The sequence below is a fragment of the Bos taurus genome, chromosome 13 (assembly GCF_002263795.3).
Source record: "Bos taurus isolate L1 Dominette 01449 registration number 42190680 breed Hereford chromosome 13, ARS-UCD2.0, whole genome shotgun sequence".
Taxonomy (NCBI): domain Eukaryota; kingdom Metazoa; phylum Chordata; class Mammalia; order Artiodactyla; family Bovidae; genus Bos; species Bos taurus.
The window spans coordinates 16,920,113-16,940,529 of NC_037340.1; the positions used below are offsets into that span (position 1 = coordinate 16,920,113).

The 20,417-nt window shown below is 41.4% G+C and overlaps 1 long non-coding RNA gene across 1 annotated transcript; it reads right to left on the reverse strand.

Moving 5' to 3' along the window:
• Positions 1 to 3,100: 3,100 nt before the first annotated feature.
• Positions 3,101 to 17,904, reverse strand: LOC132346880 (uncharacterized). Its single transcript, XR_009496845.1, has 5 exons — positions 17,728 to 17,904; positions 16,461 to 16,580; positions 15,088 to 15,147; positions 11,289 to 11,451; positions 3,101 to 8,571 (listed from the first exon to the last, which is right to left on the reverse strand). It is a non-coding gene; the product is annotated as an uncharacterized lncRNA (long non-coding RNA).
• Between the last annotated feature and the right edge of the window lie 2,513 nt (positions 17,905 to 20,417).

A 20,417-nucleotide genomic window follows, 5' to 3' on the forward strand; every position in this document is an offset into this window, starting at 1 on the left:
CTCTGTTGTCCCCTTTTCCTCCTGCCCCCAATCCCTCCCAGCATCAGAGTCTTTTCCAATGAGTCAACTCTTCACATGAGGTGGCCAAAGTACTGGAGTTTCAGCTTTAGCATCATTCCTTCCAAAGAAATCCCAGGGCTGATCTCCTTCAGAATGGACTGGTTGGATCTCCTTGCAGTCCAAGGGACTCTCAAGAGTCTTCTCCAACACCACAGTTCAAAAGCATCAATTCTTCGGTGCTCAGCTTTCTTCACAGTCCAACTCTCACATCCATACATGACCACTGGAAAAACCATAGCCTTGACTAGATGGACCTTTGTTGGCAAAGTAATGTCTCTGCTTTTCAATATGCTATCTAGGTTACCAGCTATCTATTTTACACAGGGCAGTGTATATATGTCGATGCTACTTTCTCCATTCCTCCCACTCTCTCCTTCTGCCATTGTGTCCGCAAGTCCATTCTCTATATCTTAGTCTCCATTCCTTCCCTGCAAACTGGTTCATCAATGCCTTTTTTCTAGATTCCAAATATATGCATTAATACACAATATTTGTCTTTCTGACTTACTTCACTTTGCATAACAAGCTCTAGGTTTGTCCACCTCACTAGAACTGACTCAAATCCATTCTTTCTATGGCTGAGTAATATTCCATTGTATATATGTATATTCAAGACTTTAAATGATAAAACAATTAGGCAGGATGGAGCAGGAAAAGGGCTTTAAAATTCACATTAAGAGAATGGATAAGCTGCCTTATTTTATTTTATTTATTTATTTTATTTTATTATTATTTTATTATTTTATTTTATTTCATTTTACATTCTACTAAAGTCAAAAAACTTATTTTTATTTATTTTATTATTTTTTATTTTTATTTTATTTATTTTATTTTATTATTTCATTTTATTTTTATTTTCTTATTATTTCATTTTATTTTACATTCTACTAAATTCAAAAAACTAAGATCATGGCATCTTGTCCCATCACTTCATGGCAAATAGAACAATGGAAACAGTGACAGACTATTTTCTTGGGCTCCAAAATCACTGCAGATGGTGACTACAGCCACAAAATTAAAAGATGTTTGCTTCTTGGAAGAAAAGCTATGACAAGCTATGACAGCATATTAAAAAGCAGAGACATTACTTTTCCAACAAAAGTCTGTCTTATCAAAGCTATGGTTTTTCCAGTAGTTATCTGTGGATGTGAGAGTTGGACCATGAACAAGACTGAACGCCAAAGAATTGATGCATTTGGACTGCGGTGTTGGAGAAGACTGTTGAGAGTCTCTTGGACTGCAAGGAGATCTAACCAGTCAATCCCAAAGGAAATCAATCCTGAGAATTCATTAGAGAGTCTGATGCTGAAACTGAAGTTCCAATAATTTTGCCACCTGATGCAAAGAGCTGACTTATTAGAAAATCTTTCCCTGATGCTGGGAAAGATTGAGGCGGGAGGAGAAAACGATGACAGAGGACAAGATGGTTGGATGGCATCACCGACTTGATGGACATGAGTCTGAGCAAGCTCCAGGGGCTGGTGAAGGACTGGGAGACCTGGTGTGCTGCAGTCCATGGGGTTGCAAAGAGTCACACAACTGAGTGACTGAACAACAGCTAAATTCTACTAAAAAATTAATTCACTCAACAAGTATTCTTTGTACCCTGGAAGGTTTTCAGAACACAAGCTTGATCTCAAAGCTGGATCCAAAGTCATTTGCTAACCTTGGGATTTTGGCAAATTGTTCACATTTTCTGGCTCTTAATTTCTCTTTGCTGCTAAGCTGCTAAGTCACTTCAGTTGTGTCTGACTCTGTGCAACCTCATAGACAGCAGCCCACCAGGTTCTTCCATCCATGGGATTTTCCAGGCAGGAGTACTGGAGTGGGGCGCCATTGCCTTCTCTGAATTTCTCTTTATGTAATGATAAAAAGGGAGAAATAATATCCAGCTCATAGTCTATTGTAAGAATTATGGTTATACAATGACTATAGTAAGTGACCAATTAAAGCTTTTAAAAGTTTTAAAGTTTCACTTTCCATATTATCCAAAAAATACTGAAAGTTTCATACTGTGTGATAGGGTCTTAGGTAATCTAGCTATAATTCAGCAATAGTGGTAGGCTCTGACTTACTTAGTATGACAATCTCTAGGTGGAGAAGGTGATGGCACCCCACTCCAGCACTCTTGCCTGGAAAATCCCATGGATGGAGGAGCCTGGTGGGCTGTAGTCCATGCGGTCGCTAGGAGTCGGACACAACTGAGCGACTTCACTTTCACTTTCATGCATTGGAGAAGGAAATGGCAACCCACTCCAGTGTTCTTGCCTGGAGAATCCCAGGGACTGGGGAGCCTGGTGGGCTGCCGTCTTTGGGGTCGCACAGAGTCGGACACGACTGAAGCGACTTAGCAGCAGCAGCTGCCTGTAAAAGGTACCTTGGCTAGAATTTCAGTAGCTCTATTAAATGCTTAAATATTTCTGTAGGATACATAAATTCTAACTTATTGTACGTTTGGGGTGGCCAAGTCAGTCTCCATGGATTTGGTTCCATTGCTCCCCTCTTATTTGAAAAGAAGATAAACAGAAGGCTATTTGTTTCTTGTGATTCCACGCAAATCACTTGGAATATCTGCTTTCTAGTTTTTCACTGATTTAAAAATTCTTTCAAGCATTTTGAAACAAACAACAACCTTTATATCTCTTCCCATTCTTCAAGATTCAGTTATTTAAGCTTTTAGTAAATGATTATCATGATTTTATTACACCAGTAACTCAGCCTAACATTTTCTACAACTAATCTTTGAGAAAAGCATTTCAATATTTAGGTTTCCTTGGTGGTGTTTAGTCCCAAAGTTCTGTCCAACTCTTTTGCAACCCCATGGACCATAGCACCCCAGTCTCCTCTGTTCGTGGGGTTTCCCAGGTAAGAATACTGGAGTGAGCTGCCATTTCTCCTTCAGGGGAGCTACGCAACCCAGGGATTGAACCAGTGTCTCCTGTATTGGCAGGTGGATTCTTTACCACTGACCCACCTGGAAAGTTCCTTAGGCAGAGATAATACAATTGATAAAGATTCCAAAAATTAGCAAAAACCATAATACTGATTAATGTGCCTGTTTATTTTGACAGTATTATGATTATATTTCTATTGAGTAAAAAGCTTTGTGCAATTGGAAAAATACTTCAGAGTGACATTATCAGGTGTGACTTTTTTTTTCAGATTAAAAAAGACAACAAGAAAGCACATTAGAAAAATGACAGCCTTAGGTTCGAGCTGTTTTAGTCTGGAAATGGAAGAAATACTACCACTTTTACTGATACTTGACATGTCTCCATCAGTTAGAAAGGAGGGCAAAGGTACATAGCAAAATGTGATTTCAATCAGTGGCTCGAGGCATCCAACAAAAAGATTTTGACCTTACTGTGTCTCCTCCCAAGGATGCTGTGCAAGCAGGTATTTTCTTCACAAAAACCAAAAGCAGTCACTGTTCAAAACCAACATGGCTAGGTTGAAAAATATCAGCAACATCTGTGAATTTCTCTGCAAACCCATCAGCAGGAGCCAAGAAGTAATTTAACAACCAAGTGAGCAAAGTAAATGACTCTAAAGAGAGCTCCTTTATGCAGAAAGGACTTTGGGTGCTGATGCAATCAATCTCTCAGGGTGCCCCACTGAGTTTGCAGTTTCTTCCCCAAATGTCAGGCCAAGTATTGTGACTGCTGCTGTTACCACCTGGGTCTGAATGTCTCCTGCTTTCTACCACCCATCGCTACTCCATTCAAAGAGGATGTCTCCACGTCTCCCAAGCAGATTGTCAACTTTCCCAGCTTCTTGTCTTTGTTCGTGCTATTGCTTCTTCGTAGAATGAGTTGCGTTTATTTCTCCCCTTGGAGGAAGCCTACTTCTTCTCCCAGATCTTATTCACGGCATCATCTCCCCTTGGAAGGATTTCTACTCACTCTGCCTGCCAGAGGCACATTAGAGTGGGATAATTAGAGTGTTAGTCACTCAGTTATGTCGGCTCTTTGCAACCCCATGGACTGCAGCCCGCCAGGCTCCTCTGTCCATGGGATTTCCCAGGCAAGAATACTGGGATGGCTTGCCATTTTCTTCTCCATGGGCTCTTCCTGACCCAGGGATCGAACCCAAATCTCCTGCATTGCAGGCAGATTCTTTACCATCTGAGCTATCAGGGAGCACGTTATAGAACAGTAATGTATCTCATGTTATAGACTTCATCGTGTCTCCCCTCCCCATAATTCATATGTTGAAGTCCTAGCTCTCCAGGGTCTCAGAATGTAATTGCACTTGGAGACAGAGATGATTAAGTCAAATGAAGTCAGCAAGGTGGGCTCTAATCCCATAGGACTGGAGTCCTTGTGAGAAGAGATTAATATAGCTCTGCACAGACCATGTGAAGGCACAGGGATAAAGCGGCCACCTACCAGCCAAGGAGAGAAACCAGCCCTGCTGACACCAGGAGTTTGGACTTTGTCGCCACAACGGTGACAGACACATTTCTGTTGTTTAAGGTGCGTATGTGTGGTACATTGATACCCCTAGTGAGAAATGTAATATTTCTGGCCGTATCAGTAAACAAATGCATCACAGTCGTCAGCACTTGCAGCCCCTACAGACGGTGAGCCAGTGAGCCCTGAGGGGACTCAGGCAGGATAGAGTACCTGCCACCTAGCAGCCATCAGGCTCTAGGCACGCCTAAGGTGAGCCCTGAGGAAACTCAGGATATGAAAACACAGCCCCAGATAGCTGAGGTGCATAGTAAAGGAATGATTTCTGGAAGCCCAGACTCTTGCATCTTCCTGTACTTAGAAAAGCGCTAAATTCCTTAACTTGGGATATCTGGTTTTAATCAACAATAATCTTTTGATGTTCAGACTATCTGCCCTTTGTTGCAAAACTTCTGTATAACCTGGCTCCCCCCTCACCTCCTTGGAGGATTTCTTTCAGAGTTACTTGAGAGACTGCCTCCTGGACTTGAAGTTTCCACCGAATAAAACATAATGCCCAACTTTTAGGTTGTAATTATTTTTAAGGTCCATACTAGCAACCTACTTCTTTCTAGCTCCTTCCACTAGAATATCAGGGACTATGCTCATCTCCACAATATATAGTCTGTAAGTATTGGTGATTTTAGTTAAAGTTCATTATAGAGAAAAATAACATGTGGTATGGTTGGAAGGGAAGTGAGAGTTGGATTGTGAAGGTTGCTAACTGCTGAAGGAATTTCCAGAGGCTTTATCTGAGATATGATCACATGTATTTTTAGACCAATAAGTCAAGTGTCAAAAAGTTGGGTTGTTGTTCACTCAGTCATGTTTGACTCTTTGGGACCCCATGGACTGCAGCATGCCAGGCTTGCCTGTCCTTCACTGTCTCTCCGAGTTTGCTAAACTCATGTCTATTGATTCAGTGATGCCATCTGACTATCTCATCCTCTGTTGCCCCCTTCTCCTCCTGCCCTCAATCTTTCACAGCATCAGGGTTGTTTCCAATGAGTCAGCTCTTTGCATCAGGTGGCCAAAGTTTGGAGCTTCAGCATCAGTCCTTCCAATGAATATTCAAGGTTGATTTCCTTTAGGACTGACTGGTTAGATCTTCTTGCTGTCCAGGGGACTCTCAAGAGCTTTTTTCCCAACAGCACAGCTCAAAATCATCAATTCTTCAGCACTCAGTCTTCTTTATGGGCCAACTCTCACATCCATACATGACTACTGGAAAACCCATAGATTTTACTATATGAACCTTGTTGGCAAAGATATGTCTCTGCTTTTCTAAAAAGCAGGGAAGTTTTTGCTATTGTCTGGTCTAAGGATGAAGAGACTGAGCCAGAACAGCACAGAGGAAAAGTAGGCATATGTGTGAAAGATGACCAGAGGCACAACCCACAGAACTCGATCCCTGGAATAGAAGAAGCAAAGCAGAGAAAAGAAACAGGGGAACTGAAAAGCACTCTGGAATGTCCAACTTGGAGGGCTGGATGGGTGGTGAACCGACTAATCAAGACAGATGTACTGGAGGAGAGTCAGACTTGGACGCGAGACTAGGAGGGTACTGAGGTCTAGGTAGGTGTTAGTTTTGAGATGCCTACAGGTGTTCAGACGGGCCATTCTAGTAAAGAGCTAGACACTTAGAAACCAATAATGAGCTTTTCCAAACTCGACAGCATCTAGAGGATAAGAATCTGAAATCATCTGGGTATCATTTGGGGGGCTCTGAAGAGCTCTGGTACTACAGTTCTTCGGGTGTCAATGCAGAAAAGAATTCAGTGAGAGGTGAAGTGATGTATTAGAATAGGACACTTGTGAAGTTTTCAAGGGGAAGGTGAGAACTGCTGTGCCTGGAAACTTCGTGGGTTACAGTTTTATAATCAAAGGGAAAGTGGGGAGGGGGAGAAGAAGTTCTTTTTCTCGAATAGACATCATGCTTCCAACATCAGTTCCTCCTCCAGGTTGAGTAGGTGAGTTTTCTTGTTCCCACATGGTAGAGCTAGGTTGACAAATCATTGTTTTCTAATGTGTGCAGAGAGCATGCCTGAGAACAGTAACTATCTCACTGGGCAGGATGTGGGTCTCATGCCACCATTGTTTTATTGTTTGGGGGGCCTGTCTCTCGTTTCTGGTGCATGATTTTGTTGCTAAGCAAGCCTGCTTGGTTTTGTGGTTAAGCAAACCTGCTTTCTCAAGTAATCATTAACTTACAGGGGTCTCCCATATTTTTCTACTTACAAGCCCCTAGTGGGATTAACTATTTAATCATCTACTTGGTCCCTTTACTCTGTCCCTATCAAAGCTATGCATCAGACACTCTTGCAGGGCTCTTAGACCTGCAAGAAAGAGAACAGAAGAAATCACCTTGCAGAATCTGTTCTGCGGAGAGTGGTGGCACCAGTTCCACATGCATATGCTTGGTAGGTGGGGACGCAATTTCCACTCCTTGCATTTCCTCCCAAGTGTGGTTAATACTCATCCTTCCAGGTGCTCTGCCCCTTCACTGTTATGACTTTAAAAATAGTCACAACCTAAAAGTTGAGAGTTATATTTTATTCGGTGGGAATTTTTAGGCCTTCAAGCAGGAGAGAGAGCATCTCAAGTAACCCTTGGGAGAACTGCTCTGAGGAGGTGGGGGTTCAGAGTGGAGGAGTGAGGTGATACAGAAGTTTGCAACAAAGGGCAGGTAGTGTGAACATCCAAAGTATTTTGTGAGTTAAAGAAAACCAGATATCCCAAGTGAAGGAATTTAGCATTTTTATGTATGGGAAGACGCAAAAGTCTGGGCTCACTGAAATCATTGCTTTGATATACTCCTCAGCTCTTTGGGGCTGGTATCCTGGGTTTTCACCTTCTGGGTTTCCTCAGGGCTCATCTTAGGGCATGGCGGCAGTCTGATGCCCGCTTGGTTGTTTTAGTCAGTCACTTCTGACTCTTTGCAACCCCGTGGACTGCAGCACGCCAGGCTTCCCTGTCCTTCACCATCTCCCAGAGCTTCCTCAAACTCATGCCCATTGAGTCGGTGATGCCATCCAACCATCTCATCCTCTGTCATCCCCTTCTCCTCCCGCCTTCAATCTTTCCCAGCATCAGGGTCTTTTCTAATGAGTCAGTTCTTCACATCAGGTGGCCAAAGTATTGTAGCTTCAGCCTCAGCACCAGCCCCTCCAATGAATATTCAGGACTGATTTCCTTTAGGATTGACTGGTTAGATCTCCTTGCAGTCCAAGGGACTCTCAAGAGTCTTCTCTGACACCACAGTTCAAGCATCAATTCTTTGACCCTCAGCCTTTTTTTATGGTCCACATCTCATATCCATCGTGACTACTGGGAAAACCATAGCTTGGATTAGACAGACCTTTGTAGGCAAAGTAATGTCTCTGCTTTTTAATACACTGTCTAGATTTGTCATAGCTTTTCTTCCAAAGAGCAAGCATCTTTTAATTTCATGGCTGCAATCACCGTCTACAGTGATTTTGGAGCCCAAGAAAATTAAGTCTGTCACTGTTTCCTTTGTTTCCCCATGTATTTGCCATGAAGTGATGGGACCAGACACCATGATCTTAGTTTTTTGAATATTGAGTTTTAAGCCAACTTCTTCACTCTTCTCTTTTCACCTTCATCAAGAGCCTCTTTAGTCCCTCTTTGCTTTCTGCCATACAGGTGGTGTCATCTGTGTATCTGGGGTTATTGATATTTCTCCTGGCGATCTTGGTGGCTGCTAGATGACACGTATTCTTTGTTTCCTTCCTGAGTTTCCTCAGGGCTCACCTTTGGTGGTGGCTGCAATTGCCAATGAGTGTGACATCCTTTGTTTACTGATATGGGAGGCAGCATTCCATTTCTCACCACTTATTTGTCTTATTTGTTCAGAACTCAGATGAGAGAAGGCAGTAATATTTATCAGGGCACCTTAAGATTCCCTCAGCAGATTCCTGGGTGCAGGGTAAGCTGTGGGTTTGCATACCAGGGTCTCCAGTCCTAAAGGATAATGTGTACATTCTTCCTGGCTACATGGTCTCCATGCTTGATTCCACAGCCTTCCTAGAACATACATGAGCTAAAAAGAAAAAAAAAAAAATCTTTAATAAATGTCTTTTCTACTTAAATTAGCTCTAACTAGTGTTTTTTAACCCTGTGCCAAATGACATGAAATATGGTCACCCTGGCTAGAACAGATAAGTGGTGAGTTGTGTTGATTCTAGAAAAAAAATTATGGAGGATTTTAAGGGGTAAAGACAGAGCCAATGAGTAGTCAACATCCCGTCTTAGGGAGAGAGTGCATACAGTAACAATAGAAGGTTTTTAGTTCTCTAGAGAGGCATATACTTATATAAACAATGGGTATAGCATTGGCCATGATTGTGGTACAGTTTTTTGTTGTTGTTTTGTCTTGTAAGTGGACCATTTTTAAAGTCTTTTATTGAATTTGTTACAATATTGCTTCCATTTTATGTTTTGGCTTTTTGACCATGAGGCATGTGGGATCTCAGTTCCCTGACCAGGAACTGAATGTGCACCCTCTGCGTTGGAAGGCAAAATCTTAACCAGTGGGCCACCACGGACATCCCTGTGGTACAGTTTTATGAATTCTTTCCCAAAACTTTTTAGACAGATACTTCAGAATCCAGATTTTCTTTCTTTTTAATTTTAGGAAAGCTACATATGCCCCCTCCCCTGTGAGGTCTGGGGCAAAATTCTATAATTGAATATTCACATTAAGTGGAATTGAGGCTACAAATAGACTCATGTCACTTTACTAAATGAGTAAAAACTCATTGATTTGGCATCAAACTTATGAAAACTACTGGCAGTTCTCTGAGGTTTGGGAATTTCTTAAACTGTGGTTACTTATCTATCCCCGTACTAAATTTACTCTCACCTTCACTCACTCATAGCTGACCTGGACTGCGTTTCCCAAGAACCTTTCCTTCTGGTAAGAGGATGAAGTAACCAGCTGATGACACTAATCCCAACAGTCTCGGCAATAATATTTCCCAGAGTAAGTTTATATTCTTAAACCTTGCCTTGACATGTAAGAATAAATCTATCCAACTGCCCACTTGACCATTACAAGTGTATATCTAAGGTTTCTCCAATGAGTGTGACCAAATGTGACCAAAATAGAGCTCTGAATTTCATTCCCATCACAGTCAGGGGCACCATCATTCATCCAGTTGAGGAAGCAAAATCTACAAGACAATCACCTTCGTCCTGTCATTCAGTGCCTACATTGAACGCATAAGCCCCACATGTGGGCTTGAGTTATACACTGGCATGTATTTCTCTTTCCCAGATTATTATTATTTTTAATGGGAGTCTAGTTACCTTACAGTGTTAATTTCTGCTATACGGCAAAGTGAATCAGCCACACGGTATACACATATCCTCTCTTCCTTGGATTCATCTCCCATTTAGGTCACCCAGAGCACTAAGTAGAGTTCCCTATGCTATACAGTCTGTGCTCATTAGTTATCTATTTCATACATAGTATCAATAGTGTACATATGTCAATTCCTATCTCCCAATCCATGCCACCCACTCTTTCCCTTTGGGTACTCTTAATGTTTGTTCGTTACATCTGTGTTTCTGTTTCTACTTTGCAAAGAAGTTCATCTGTACCATCCAAGATTATTTTTAAACCTCTCCCACTCCAAGCCTTCCCTAACTGGGTCCACTGGAACTCCAGTCAATCATGAGAAAGTTCCCTTCACTCCTTGACCATTTCTGCACACGTGTTTTTCACTTCCTTGGATGTCTTCTGAGGACCCGCCTCACTGGAAGTCTTCTCAAGCAGTCGTTGCTTTTTCCTCTTTGATACCCTTCATGCCATGGGGTCTTGGGGCTGGTAGATACTCTACTTATTCCGCACGTTGTTTTCCAAACAACCTTCTCTTCTGCCTCCCCAAAACTCCCTCTGTTTGAATTTTATGCCAGCAGATATTACCCTGACCCAATTTCCCCTCCTTCGTGCCTTTATCCATCGTTGTCTCTGCGACACTGTCCCAAACCCCTTGGGTCTTTTAGGTCCTCTCTTGCTTTCATTTCTCTAACAATATTTCTGCCTTTGTTCTGCATCCATGTAAGAGATCCTTCTACTGTGCTCTCAGTTCCTTGGCTTTCTCCTCCTATTTTCTCATCCTTTAAACTAACTCATCCCATGGCCCTCCTCTTGACCTTGTCATTACAAATAACTTCAAGCCTTCCAGTTCTTGACCATCAATGTCTGACTTTCTAGATCACTCCTTCCAGTATTCTTGCTCCAACCAACCTTGCAAACCTTGCCAATGTAGGATCTTCAATCCACGTATCATTCCACCATCTTTTACCATCCTTCTTCCCCTCACATCCCAACATTGACTTATTACTGGTTTTTATGGAGGTGATTGGATTCCAATTTTCTGGAGGGAAAGCATTCCATTTAAAATATATGCTCTTTGTTTTTATCTGTAAACATATTAAATACTTCTTATGATGAGAAAGGACTAATTCAATTTAGTGTTTTCAGATCTAGTGTACAACAATGTGATGATCATTAACAACATGATATTGTAGGAACTTCCCTGGTGGTCCAATGGTTAAGAATCTGCCTTCCAATGCAGGGAACACAGATTCCATCCCTGGTCTGGGAACTAAGATCCCATATGCTATGGGGTAATTAAGCCCAGGTACCACAGCTAGAGAAGCCCTTGTGCCTCATCGAAGACCCAGCACAGCCAGAAAAATAAAAAACCAATAGGCTATTGTATATATATATCAAGCCATCATATAGTATACCTTTCAGTTCAGCTCAGTTGCTCAGTCACATCCGACTCTTCGCGACCCCATGGACTGCAGCACACCAGGCTTCCCTGTCCATCACCATCTCCTGGAGCTTGCTCAAACTGATGTCCATTGAGTCAGTGGTATCATCCAACCATCTCATGGTTAATGTATATACCTTAAATATACACAATTTTTAATTGTCAACTCCACCTCAATAAAGTGGTGGGGATAGGAAATACATATATAAAAAATAAAGCATTTGCTCTTTGTCCTTATTTGTAAATGGATTAACTGCTTCTTATGATAGGAAAGGACTCGTTAAATCTACAGCCATTCCATTCTTTCACATAAATATATGTGAAAATATTTCATATTTCACAATGTATTGTGATTAGCTACCTTTAATTAATTCATCTATATAACAAATCTTGCTTGAATGACTTCCATGTGCCACGTTGTTGGAGATACGATAGAACACAAAACAGAAAAAATAATCCTTGCTGGCTTGGGGTTTATGTTCCAGAAAGATGAAACTGAGAATCGGACTAGGGAGAGGTGAAGGGCAGAGGGACACGCAGCAATAGTGTGGGTGGATGGATGGGGAGGGTGCTCTTATGGCTGTGATTTTAAACAGGGCCATCAGGGAAATGCTCTTTGAGAAAGTGATGATGAGACCAAAACCCGAAGGAAGTTTGTGCAGACATCCAGAGCTGAGGGTTGTCTGGTATGGGAGGGAACGGGGCCTGTGTGGCCAGGCTGAGTGGTGAGGATGACTCAGAGAGGGGCCTGGAGAGCAGGGCTGGGGCAGATGTCAGAGAAAAGTGCCCCTGGAAGGCTGGGCTGAAGGAGCAGCATATGTGATGTGGGCGGCAAGGGGGTCCTTCCAGCCATCATGCAAGGACAGGCTGCAGGGACCCCTGGCAGCCCTGCATTGACACAGACGCAGGTCTCATCACACACGTCTGTGCTCCTGTCTAAACACATGCTTGCTGATACCATCTCGCTCTGTGGCAGATAAGAGCCTGGCAGAGGTGGAACAGCCCGCTCTGCTTTCTTGTTCTGTGTCTCTGTTCCCTCTGAGGCTGAATGCGCATGTGAAAATCACTTCTGTCTGTTCCTCTTGACACGCTATAGAGCTGCACGTACCATATTCTTCTTTGATTGTGATTGGTAAGGCAACCAGAAGAAAAACATTTCAATTATCATGTACCTCTTCCTCCATTTATGCATCTTTCTCTGGCAGCTTTCAGTTCAGTTCAGTTCAGTCGCTCAGTCATGTCCGACTCTTTGTGACCCCATGGCAGCTTTAGCAGATGGCTTCTTAAAACAATGCATGAGATTTAGTCAAGAGTGGTTTCCCCTCACTGCTAGTCCTCCAAACATCTGAAAAGCGGATTTCCAAGGTCAAAATGGCAGTGTCTTATGAAAGTGTCCTATGAAAACAGAATCTGCACAAGGCTTACTTGTATCTCTAATAGTTTTCGATGGTTCCATTTCAGAAAATCCATAGGGTGTTTTTGTCTGCTTGTTTGTGGTTTTCTTGTTTTGTTTTTTTGGTTGTTTACTGCTTGCATTTCCTTCTGATACACTGAAATTCAGACATGGGCTCGCATCATAAACTTAGCTGATGTTCTTTACACATTTACTGAAGAGTTCGTTCATTTCAGATGAGATTCAGCTGATCACAGTGGAAGGTGGAACCCTTGTTGAAAACAACCATGAAGATAAAACGCTAGATCGAGGAAGAGCTGTTGTGAGCAGACCAACTTGCTTCAAGATGGGCTCTGATAAGAAACACTCAGAGCTACTTGGGAAATGGGAAGGGCCCCCTAGAAAGATATTTTCTCCCAACTTCCCAGAATTTGAATTTAAAAACTGGCTGCTTAAAAACATACTGGAGGATGGGAAACGCCCAGGACACTAACACCTCTGCCATTCTGTGTCTACAACACTATTCTCATGGCAACAGATGTCATCAGGCCCCATTTTCCAACAGCTTCTAAATGTGCAATGAGTAACAGTGCTCTTCTCAAGAAAAAAACTCTTCTAACACAGGTTTTCACTGTTAAAGGAACTCCTCGCAAACACTCTGAGCTACACTTTTTCTATTTTCTAGTGGAAATTATAACCACAGGTTACCATGTTTTCTTTCCTGTGTTTGAAAACCACATGTGTTTGAGTGAAAACATGAAGGTGAATAATGAAATGGAAGACTTAAGTATACCAGATACCTGTCACTGGAGACAAAAACATCTTTTTTTCTGAGGGCTTCATCTGATGCAAGAAATCCTAGTATGTTGAAAAGGGAACTCTGAGTCTTGTCAATCTCAGCCGAATACAAATCACAGTTAATCATCCAGAAAAAAAAAAAAAAAAACAGTGACAGACTTTATTTTCTTGGGCTCCAAAATCACTGTAGATGGTGACTGCAGCCAGGAAATAAACAGATACTTGCTCCTTGGAAGAAAAGCTATGAGAAATCTAGACAGTGTACTAAAAACCAGAAACATCACTTTGCCAACAAAGGTCCGTCTAGTCAAGGCTATGGTTTTTCCAGTGGTCATGTATAGATGTGAGAGTTGGACCATAAAGAAGGCTGAGCACCGAAGAATTGATGTTTTTGAACTGCGGTGTTGGAGAAGACTGTTGAGAGTCTCTTGAACAGCCTGGAGATCAAACCAGTCAACTCTAAAGGAAATCTATCCTGAATATTCATTGGAAGGACTGACATGAAACTCCAATACTTTGGCCACCTGATGTGAAGAGCTGAAACTCGTTGGAAAAGACCCTGATGCTGGGAAAGATTGAGGGCAGGAGGAGAAGGGGGCGGCAGAGGATGAGATGATTGGATGGCATCATCACTTCAATGGATATGAATTTGAGCAAGCTCCTGAAGATGGTGAAGGACAGAGACTTAACACTGACCACCAACAATGAAAAAGTATAGCTATTTGTCAGAATGAGGTTATTTTGTAGCTTACAGATGCTTTTAACTGAAAGGCACATTACCTGGTCCATCACTGCATTTTAGAGCTGGGGAAATTGAGCTCCAGAGAGGTGGTGGGACTCCCCTTATCCACTGGCTTGCCAATGATGAAGCTTAGGCATGCATCTGGAATTTTATTTCTCTGAAATCCATAAGCTTTGCACACACCACCCTTTCTCTCCTCGTAATATAGGAGATGCGCTATTAGAAAGGTTTGGGAATGTGATGAGTGCTTACTGGGGAACTTTCACATGCTTTATTGAAATGAACTCATCCTTATAAGGTAGGAAAATGAAACAGAGAAGTGTAAAATGTAAAAAGTGCGGTAAAAAGTCCTATATGAGCAGGAATTTTCAATGTCCTGGGAAGACTTTGATATCAGGATTTAGCCACTATTGAAAGTAAAGAAGGGGTTTCCCTGGTGGCTCAGACAGTAACGAATCTGCCTGCAATGCAGAGACCTGGTCTCTGGATCAGGAAGATCTCCTGGAGAAGGGAATGGCTACTCACTCCAGTATTCAAAGGTGATGATGCTTCTTGAAGGCTGAGAGTCAGAAACTAAATATGTTGACATTTACACTTTTCTAAATGCATGGCTTGAAAATTCTATTTCTCTGGCTTCCTCAGCAACACCAGGAATGCTCCCCAGGACCTCACTGACCCACTGTCACAGGAGGCATCCTGATAGAGGTTTGCATGTGGGGTGAAGGCTGGAGGCCGGCTGGCCAGCCAGGAGCCTGCAGTCCATTTGAACCTGGACCTCGTGGACCTTCCTTCCACCCTGTGTGCTTTCTCAAACCACACCCCTCTCTGCTCTCAGCCTACCTGGTGCCTCAGGGTGGCTGCTCCTTGGAAGATTCCATTCTGCACTGATCCTGGATCTGGCTGTTGAGGAAACACAATGGACTGTCTGAGTAGTATGTACCTGATGAAAAAGCACGGAGGGTCCAGGCCATGAGATAACTAGTATCCAAATAACAAACCACAGATGAAACTGGTTCTTCATGAGCAAAGAAATATTTGAAAAAACGATAATATAAGAAAGTGGGTATTATCCAAAGGATATAAGAGCCTATCCATCTTCAGTCTAGCAACACATCTTTCAAAATAAACATTTCCTGCTCCTTAAATTAAAAAGCATGATTAAGTACAGTTGAATAATTCAGAAGCCAAGCAGACAAATTTTTAGTATCCAGTCTTCCTATGTCATTTTCTTTATTAACTCTCAGGATCTCTATCATTAGAAGCCTTATCTTTAATTACCTCAAGTAGAGGTTATCCAAATGATTCTTTATTGTCTTTTTTAATATTTTACACCAGTTATTTCATGATGCTTTAATTTCATAAACATGCTACCTCCAAAAAGCAATGCTGATGGCCCACAATGTTCAGTAGGACTAGAATTTCTGCAAGACACGCACACACAGAGAAAGAAAGAGAGACAAGACTACTGTGAAATCAAAAGGTTAGAGAAGCCTCACGGAGGAAGAGAAGCCTAGAATTAGAGCAGTGAGGGTCCAAAATCTTCCATCTTGTCTAACTCCCTCCATCATCAAACAAGAAAAAAAGACTCGGAAAATAATCAGTGAGTTGTTTGAGGTCACAGTGTCCTTGAGCTTAACTTGTTGGCATGTTGGACAGTTCAGAGAGAGAGACAGAGAGGGATAGAGAGAGAGTGACAGAGATACATAGAGACAATGAAAACCAGAGGCAGAGAGAGAAAGAAGTCTGCCACATGGTCTGCATTCACAGGGCTGGTGAATTCTCCATCACCTGGGACCCCAAACCTATTTCTGGCTACAAAGGACTTTGTGAATAGGATAATAATATGTTCTGCTTTAAAAAACCCTATTTACATTCAAGTTTACTAAACTGAAAAAAAGAAAACAAAACAGTTTACCGCTTCTTCCTCCACCCCCTGAACTGTCAGCCTATATCTGTGGGTTTAGTATTTTTTGTTTTTCACGTTCCACATAGGAGATAGATCATATGGTATTTGTCTTTCTCTGACTTACATCACTTAGCATATGCCTTTGAAGTTGTCCAGCTACGTTGTCACAAATAGCAAGATTTCATTCTTTTTTGTGGTTGAATAGTAGTCCATATATATTCCATTATATATATATATATAATATATAAAATATATATATATATATATATTTAGGCTTTCCAGGTGGCACTAGTGGTAAAGAACCTACCTGCCAATGCAGGAGACATAGGAGAACTGGTTTCATCCCTGGGTTGGGAAGATCCCCTGGAGGAGGGCATGGCAACCTGCTCCAGTATTCTTGTCTGGAGAATCCCATGGACAGAGGAGCCTGGTGGGCCAAAGTCCATAGGGTTGCAGAGTCAGACACATATACACACATACACACTCACATATAGATCACCCATCTCCCTAGATGTAATAACTATGTAATAACCATTATCCTGACTTGTCATGGTATGAATTTCTTTGACCCATTTCTGAGCTTCTCGTAAGTGAAGTCACATAGTGTGTATTCTTTTAGACCTGGCTTCTTTCACTCCACATGACATTGTAAGATTTGTTCATGCTACAGCTTGTTTGTTACGTGGCCTTGTGAAATGTGGTACACTATGATTGATGTACAATTTAATTATGCATTCTATAGCTGATCACACTTGGGCTGTTTCCAACATGGGGTGGTAAACATGCTGTACACATCTTTTAGTGCACGTGTATATATATGTCTATGGGGCTTCCCTAGTGGCTCAGACAGTAAAGAGTCTGCCTGCAATGCAGGAGATCCAGGTTCAGTCCTTGAGTTGGGAAGATCCCCTGGAAAAGGGAATGGCTCACTCCAGTACTCTTGCCTGGAAAATCCCATGGATGGAGGAGCCTTGTAGGCTGCAGTCCATGAGGTCACTAAGAGTTGGACCCGACCGAAGTGACTTAGCAGCAGCAGCACCCACTCCAGTACCTTTGCCTGGAGAAGTCCATGGAGCCTAGCAGGCTACAGTCCATGGAGTCACATAAAGTCGGACACAAGTGAGTGACTAACACTCCATTATATCTATGGGTTGTATGCTATATACTCCTAGAATGCCTGGGTCATGGAGTCTGTGAATGTTCAGCTTTAGTTAATACTGCCAAACAGTCTCCCAAAGTTGTACTAATTTGCGTGAGAATTCCACTTTCTCCACATCCTCTCCATGATGTACATAATGAAGTCACTATGTTCAGAGTTACAAAGTAGACATGGCATTTTTGAAATTTTCTTTCTTAGCTGAGAAATAGAAGGAAGAATTGAAGTTTGGAGCCATGCAAGAGGTCTCGATTCTATCTGAATGAAATCACAAGGGAAAAAGAAAGTGTGACTCTGCAAAAGGTAAGTAAAGAGAGTTTTGGGAAAACAAAAACATGTACGATAATTATTTAATTCTTTTTCACTCTTTGATACTCTATGGAACACGGAAAGGGTTATAAAAACCTCAAGAACCTACCTTTAAAGACTTCCAGTTGATTATTTGGTTTCCTTGCCACTGGTCCTCACTAAGCTCAAGGAGAGGTGGAAACCTGGGGATAACATTGTAGCAGCTGGAATGTGGGGGCACCTCTTGCTGTTTCACTCAGAACCCTCTTTAAGTTCTTAAGTCTTTTTAAGTTCCCTTGGCAGGTCAGGTCACATGACATGTTCTCAAGCAACGGTTTTCTTGTTTTTTTGGCTTGGAGAGAAACTTTTTTTTAGTGTGATTACAATTTAATCCGATTTTCTGCAGCCCTTCGTTATTTATTTAATCTGGCAATTCAGTCTCAGTTGCCATCTCCTGACCAGAAGTTTTTCCTTATGGTTAGAAGTGCATGATCCAATTAGTAAACTAGGAGTTTTTCCTGCCAGTGAAAACTACTTAAAACAAGTTACATTTGAAAAAAATAAAATAAAATAAGCCATTCTGTGGAGTTACAAGGGCAGATTCAAACAATATCGTTTTTCTTTTTTCAAGGCAGGGGTCCCCAGCCTCTGGAATCTAATGCCTGATGATCTGAGGTGGAGCTGACACCATAATGATAGAAATAAAGTGCAAAATAAATGTCATGCACGTGAGTCATCACCTCACCCCTGTCTGTTGAAAAATTGTTTTCCACAAAACCAGTCCCTGGAACCAAAACGGCTGGGGACTGCTGTGTTAAGGTACTTGGGGCAGGGGGATGGGTGTAATTTTTGTCATTTAGGAGAAACCCAAGTAGCTGGTCCTTTTTAGAGCAACAAGAGCCTTCCAGTCATCTGCCTAAAAGTCCTATTTGCAATTCTTTGACGAAACATGAGCAAATCAAGTAAAAGTCAAACCAGCAACTTTAAAAAAGACCCTGTGGACTGTGAACTACCAGTAGTGTGATACACAGAATTTCAGCTTCAGTCTCAAAATTTCTGCTGTCAGCCTTGACTAGGATAAGATACAAAAGGGTTAACAGCCATCTTTATATTCTGAGATTATGAGGACTTTAAAAGTTCTTTTATATACATTTTAATATTTTTAAAATTTTCCATAATGAATATTCACTATTCCTAATTACTTTGTAATTAGGCAACATGTAAAAGTTATTCTTAAAACAATCCCCTAAATTATAGATAAAAGCATATAAGGAAATATACCAAAATGTTTATTGTGTTTGGATTGTGGAATTATAGGTAATCTTTTTTTCTCTCTTTTCTTTTCTCTAATGTCTAGATGTGTGTGTGCATGCAAATATATGCATAACTTTATCACAGGAAAACTAATAAACATTTTTCAAAATGGCATGCAGAATATGACCCTTATTTCTAGGCTTTTTAGTTGGTGGCTGGAATTCTCTAGATACCAGAATTCTCTAAGTTTGGCATAAGTCGAAATGAGTGCTGCCTATGTCCTGATTCTGGCTCTTCCACTCGCTGTGTGATCTTGGATAAGCTCCTTACCCTCTCTGAGGCTCAGTGGTCTCATCTGTAAATTGTAAATAACACTGCCCATTTTATAGGATTGTTACAAGGGCTAAACAAGATGATATATGCAAAATGCCACAGTGTGTTTTAGTTGCTCAGCTGTGTCCGACTTTTTGTGACCCTATGGACTGTAGCCCACCAGGCTCCTCTGTCGACCAAATTCTCCAGGCAAGAATACTGGACTAGGTAGCCATTCCCTTTCCCAGGGGATCTTCTCAACCCAGGGATCAAACCCGGGTCTCCTGCATTGCAGGCAGATTCTTTACCATCTGAGCCACCAGGAAGCCCACGTACTTCAGAGGTTTGACCTACTCAATCTTCATTGTGAAACTGGCAAGATGTAATATCAATACCTCTCCTTTATTTAATTTTAAAGCAAAGAGAAGACTCTGTGAAATAATGCATGACATTTGTAGTCTATTTAGAAAGAAAAGCTTATCTTCCAATTTAAAATACCACATTTATTTGATTTTTGAGCAAATCTTCATCAAGTTCTAATATGACTAGTAGAAAGATTAATTTATTTTTCATTATTTTGAATGTTGCATAAGTGTACAAATATAACCTATTGATATGATTATTTAAATATTACAGATTTTCTTTTTATCATCAGAGTACATTTTATTTGTGTCCGGGGCAATTCAGGTGTAGGGTGTGCACTTGTGTGTGTGTGTTTTATGTGTAAACTGGAGATAAAGCATCTGCTCTCTGAATGAATGCTGAATCCTAAATGTAGGGCTTTAGTTCTTTTGTTTGCTGACTTGCCTAGTAACATGCAGGATAAGAAAAGAAAGGTAAAAAGAGAGGGAGGGAGGGAGAGGGAGAGAAGGAAGGAGGGAAGAAAGAAGGGGAGGAAGAAAGAAAGGAAATATCAGTTTGGGTCTACTTAGAACATACAAGCAAATAAAACTTTAAAGAAATAACCGGTCTCGAGCATCACTGTCTGGGGCTAAAAACAAACACTGCAGAGTTGAAATGCCTGAGTTGAGGGATAAAATAGAAGCAGGCAGCACACACATCTGACTCACAGCACAGCCAAATATGGTCAATTTCGCCCCGTTAGACCACTGTTCTAACCACTGAGAAAAAAATTAGATTTTCATTTCATGAAATATTTACTTTAAATTGAAATGTTGAATCTACAGTATAGTCAAGAAAGAAGAAATTCTTGATTGTCAGTGTTTTCCTGTGCCATCAGGGTATGATTTCCTG